Consider the following 6,000-nt stretch of genomic DNA (forward strand, 5'->3'; position numbering starts at 1 on the left):
CATGAGATTCAGACATCAGCACACTGCACCGTGAGTTTTGAATATGCATAGCACTCCCAGAGGAAGCCTAGTTTATCCAGACTGGCCTCCACTCTACCTAGTTTTCAGTCACCCCATCAGTCAGTGAGAGAGACCATAAAAGATGGCAGAGATGCTGTGTCCTGGAGAACTGTTTCCCCTTCTTGTATCTGTCAGGGGATGGGGCACATGACCAAAGCTGCTGGTGGGGTAGTCCCAGCTTGGGAATGTTGGGAAGGTTCTGACAACAGCCACACATGCTCTCCGCATGTTGTCTGCTTTGTAACATTCATATGTATAGGCATATACTCCATGTACATATCTATATTAAAATAGAAATTGAGGTTGCCTCAAAAATTATCAGTTTTTTTCTTCGGACATATTATTTTTTCTAAAATGATTCCTTATGTATATATGCAGACATATGCTTGTATGTATATACACGCAAATATACACATATATTTCTATTAAAAAGCTTTTAAATCACAACTACTCATGTTAAACAGTAAAGTATTGCTTGAAGCAGACTTCAGCCCATGTCAGATTCTGGTATTCTTCAGTTTTTTTGTGAAAATTAATTTTTTAAAAATTGATATAGCATTAGAAAGTGGTGTTATGTTTTGTTTAGTTTTGTTTAATTGGCACATTTAAATGTAAGCCACTTTTTTGACCTTCGTAAATATTATGTTTTCAAGTCAACTGGTTCTATTTCTGATCTTTTAAAATTGTATGCATGTTCTTATTCTCTTGCATTCACTAATCCTTTCGATTTAATGAGAAGATTTATTTATTCAGCCTTAAAGTAGCCAAAGTCAATATTTTTTTCAATGCTGTTTTCGTTAGGGAAACATGACTGGTGCCACCACCACAGAAGGAAACAATGAAAATTAAATACCTTAAATAACTACTGTAGCAAATACATACAAACATATATTCACAAAACAGAAGGCAAGAAAAGACTGCTGTAGCAACTTAGGCTGGTCTACTGTGCAACAAAGGTCTGAAGACATTCCCAAATTATATCTCATTGGAATGAGTGCATGTCTTTTATAAAAACATTATATTTTGAAAGAAAACTCAAGTGATGAAAAATCCACCACAGCCTATGTCAGGGTGGTCCAATGATTAATTGCCTTCACTGTGAAAACCCATGACTCATTTCTGGACCAATTTTATCTATGGTTGATCTCACTATAAAACATGAAACAAGAGTCTTCATCTACAAGAAAAAAAATAAAATTTAAAAAAATTAAAAAATTAAAAAAAGAGCAAGAAGTGGTTCCTTCTCTGTAAACAATTGATTCAAAATGATATTCCTCCTTAAGAATATGATCTAATTTAATAGTATTATGCTACAATGTGTAAAAAGTTGTGAATTCGGAGAGATAAAGTTTTTTGTTCTGCTTTTGAAAAGCTCTTTTTTCATGTTGTCAGCAGCTTTACCACAAAGTTATGCTTAAGACACTGCATTTTCTGTACAAAGTCACAGATGCACAACATCATAGAATGGTAGAATCATTTGAGTTAGGAGGGATCCTTGAAAGTCATCTGATCGATCTCCCCTGCTATGAACAGGGAGACCTAGAGCTCAATCAGGTACTCAGAGCCTCATCCCACCTGACCTTGAGTGTGCATTCACTGCCACTCTGAGCAACCTGTTCCACTGCCTCACCACCCTTACTGTAAAAAATTTCTTCATTACGTCCAATCTAAATCTTATCTCTTTTAATCTGAAACCATTTCTCCTTGCCCTATCACAGCAGACCCTGCTAAAGAGTCTGTTCCCTTTCTCACAGCCCACCTCCAGATACTGAATGGCCACTCTCAGAGCCTTCTCTTCTCCAGGACAAACAGCCCCAGCTCTCTCAGCCTGTCCTCATAGGGAAGGTATTCCATCCCTTGGATCCCCTTTGTGGCCTTCCTCTGTATGTGCTCCAACAGGTCCACATCTCTCCCACACTGAGGACTCCACAACTGGATGAAGCCTTAGATGTTCCTGTGAGACAAAGGTTTGCCCTCACAGTGACTGCAAGAAGCTCCTGATGTCCTCATGTCTATAGTCCTCACTCCAGCCTGGTGGGTGCTGAGAGATCATGGATGGGACTATTAAAGGAGGAATGCTTCCAGGGTCAGCCTGTATTGCTGCCCACTACATTCCTGTGACTGGAGCAAAATGCCATCAGTCCTTCAGACTGCATTTCTGTTAGAACATGTTAAATCTGAACATGCTACTGGATAAGATCTCACTGAAAGTAGCTTTATCTGGAGACTTCACAGGTTACCATATGCTTTGTCTTTTATTAAAAGTCAGTAAATTAGAGCAGAGTGGTAAGTACTGTAGAACATCACACAAGAGAGGTCTACTCAATTTCCCTGCAAATATAATTCTGATACACTTAGACCTTCACTTGTGGAAGCCATGATTAAAGTAATACATCAAGGTAATGCACAACAATAATGAATTATGACACTGAACAATTTAATTTTTAATTAATCATATTTTACAAATTAGAAAAGTATTATCTTAGATTAGATGGCATCTAATTCAAAACATACATTCGTTTTCCAGCCTAGAAGTGTAATATGCACGTTTCTGATAGTAGCAGTATATACTGCCTCTGTAAAAATCTTATTTGAAATGTGATCTATTTAGGCCAAATCAAATCACATGTATAAATTCCCAGTCTCCAGTGAATCTGTAAATCCTAATGTTGAAAGATGTTAAGTTCAAGGATTTTGATATGCAACACTTCAGAGCTCATTCACAGAACACTCTTGATCGTATTTCATAAAGAGAAACGTATTTAATGTTCTTACTACTGTAGCACCTCATCTATAAAAACAGGCTGAGAGAATTGGGGCTGTTCAGCCTGGAGAAAAGAAGGCTCCGTGGAGACCTGATAGCAGTCCTTTTGTATCTAAAAGGCAGCTGTAAGAAGGAAGGGCATCTTTAGCAGGGCGTGCTGTGACAGGACAAAGAGAAACTGTTTCAAACTAAAAGAGAGGAGGTTTACATTGGATATAAAGAAGAATTTATTATAGGGGTGGCGAGACCCTGGAAGAGGTTGCCCAGAAAGGTGGTGGGTGCCCTGTCCTTGGAGACACTCAATGTCAGGCTAGATGGTACTCTGAGCACCTGATGGAACTGTAGGTGTCCTTGTTTATAGCAAGGAAGTTGGACCAGCTGACCTTTAAGGGTCCTTTCCAACTCAAACAGTTCTGTGATCCTCTGATTTTGCAAATGATAACAGAACTGTAAATAATCTTCACAATTCATTGCCAAAGCAAAAACTTACTTAAATTAAAAACAACAACAAACAAACAAACAAAAAGCTTTTAAAATAATAAAATTAGGACTCCGATCAGAACACACGGCTTCTCTAGCACCAATTCAACATGTTTAATTATGACTGATACTGTGATAATTTAAACATGTAATTAACTGCTTTCAAACACTGGAGCACCAAAAGAGGTACAGGCTGAGCGCTTTGGCTTGAGAGCAAAGCAATAACGCCTTTTTTTTTTCCCTCCTTTTAAATTTCTGTAAAACGACGTTATTGTCAATATACATAACACTGACTCTGGTTGCCTAGGAACCCTTCCTGTGACCCGCAGACCCGATGTTACATCGATGGAAATGGAAACTGCCGCCCGCACTCTCAGCACACGCCTCTCCCCGAGCAGAGGCCGCAGCTGCGCTGCAGTGGCTCCGCGGCAGCCGAGGGGCCTCTAGCGGTCCGGGCAGCAGAGGTGGCCCTGTTAGAGAGCAGGAAAATGGGGAGGTTACAGCAGCGCTCAGCCATACCTCTTTCTCTGTTAGAGAGGACTCTCACATTTGGAGAGGACAAGACTGACGCTGGCACTGTCCTTTGATAGCAGATCGTTTATTCAGCAATATATAACTTCGTTGCTTATTACATAGCCACAAATGCTGTGACACCTGCTCAGCATTGAAAGGTCACCTCCGTTGTTTCCTGCCAGACTTCCCAAATTTGTTTCCAACAAACTGTGTGTTACATTGCTAACATACCAAGAATTTGAATCAATAGCTCAGATAGAAACACAGAATTACAGAATCATTTGAGTTGGGACTGTTAGAGGCCTCTAACCCCCTTGCAGTGAACAGCAATACCTACAGCTCCATCAGGTGCTCAGAGCCCCATCCAACCTGTCCTTGAGTGTCCCCAGGGATGGAGCATCCACCACCTCTCTGTTCAACTTGTGCCATGGCCTTACAATCCTTAATGCAAAAAATTTTATCCTAATATCCAGTCTATAGCATCATATAGAATCAAATGCAGTTGCTGTTACGTGGATTTGTGTATTTACACATTCTTTTCAATAAAATTCATTTTTCCTCGCATTTAAAGAAAGCTGTCACTGAGTTTTTAACTTGTACTTTATCCTGTATTAGATATTCTCATGTTTCTTGTCAGTCTGCCAGAGAATTCACCTCAGGGAGTCACCCCACTTCACTCCCTATCAACAGTGGGCAAAGCCTTAAAAGTGTGCTTGACTAGGGTGCAGACCACCTGCAGTTCTTATACCTTTATATAAGCCTTATACCACTAATTCTCTGTTCTTAATGACAGCGCCTTCTAGGACTGTGTTTTGGTGGTTAATGATCAGGAAATATGAATACAGTAAAATATAACAGCATTCTGCTAGTTGTTTGTACTATGCTTAACAAAAATATAACTATTTTTCTTTAATTTCTTAACTGCTCATGGTATAATTATCTACTTCATATAAATTGATAAATAGGTTTACTGATTGGAAATACACTCCTTGTGTATAGGTTAGTTCCAAACTGCTCAGGCCACCTTAACAAGGGAACACCCACGGAGACCAGAGAAACTCATGTATACTTAATTACAGAAAATTACTCCACAGTCTTTCACTGACACCCAGTGGTCAAACACAGAGGGTTTTGTAGGAAGCAATAGGAAAGATGCAGCAGCCAAGTGCAGGCTCAGGACAGCTTAGTGTAGAGCGTTCATTCTGCCCTACAAACAGTTGTTTGCTTAATGGGATAAGAGCACGTCTGAGATTTAAAGTGATGCTTGCAAAATCGGCAGGCCAAGCTCTGCACTGAGCCCCACTTGCACAATAGCTGTGGAGCTGGTTGGAATTAAGTACACACAGCCAGACGAAAGCTCTGCTCCTGGGAGAGGATGTGGTTTTTCCAGGCCTGCTCCTTTTCCCTTGGCCTGCAGTACCTGGAATTAACAACCCCTCCACTCAAAGGATATAGAAGGCCCTGAAACAAAAACAAAACCAAGAAACAACTTACAGAGTGATTATTGTTGGAAATTTTTGACTAGCTTTTGTTTATCCACCGGAGAACCACGCTTCCATTTAAGAATGCCCTTGCTGGCCTTTTCCTGTGTGGTAAAGCACAATAGCACATATCAGGTAAGATTTTGTGTAAACAGGACATCTGTCTCTGATACTAAACAGAGCTGGACATTTACACATAGAAAAAGTGTTATTCTCTGCTCCTACTCATCTCTGAGACAGACTCTCTTGGCAGTGGACTTTGTCCTGGGGCAAGCACCAGGCAAGATGGTCCATCCCCCACTGCAGGGGTTGGACCAGTTTAAAGGGGGAGAGAGAGGAGAGAGTAAAAGCAGTGTTCCCTTCCTACGGGAAGGTGCCACTACATAGAAGACAGAGCTCTAAGAGTAGCCAAGTGTGATGCTGACTGGATGTTCTGCTCAGAGTTGTGACCTCAGCAACACGTCATCACTTCTTTTCACTGCTCAGACCAACAGCGGCGAAGAAGTGTTGGGTGTCAGACTGTCTATTGAAAACCTCTGAAATACATCTGTGATGAAACAGTCTGGCAAAGGAATAGCCAAGACAGCCTCCTGGCAGGACAGAGACCCAGTGAATGATGGGTGCAGACACACAGCATTATCTTGAAATCATAGAAGCATAAAATCATAGAATGGCTTGGTTTGGAAGAGACCTCAAAGCCCA

General features: G+C 40.7%; 1 long non-coding RNA gene across 1 annotated transcript in view; it reads right to left on the minus strand.

The window, feature by feature from the left end:
* Positions 1-5,404, minus strand: part of LOC146762584 (uncharacterized) — a 69,787-nt gene extending 64,383 nt beyond the window's left edge. The window contains exon 1 of the long non-coding RNA XR_014946126.1: positions 5,312-5,404. This is a non-coding gene — a long non-coding RNA (uncharacterized LOC146762584). The remainder of the gene's footprint in view (positions 1-5,311) is intronic.
* Between the last annotated feature and the right edge of the window lie 596 nt (positions 5,405-6,000).

The sequence above is a fragment of the Coturnix japonica genome, chromosome 1 (genome assembly GCF_054131305.1).
Source record: "Coturnix japonica strain WE chromosome 1, WE-NBRP24, whole genome shotgun sequence".
NCBI lineage: Eukaryota > Metazoa > Chordata > Aves > Galliformes > Phasianidae > Coturnix > Coturnix japonica.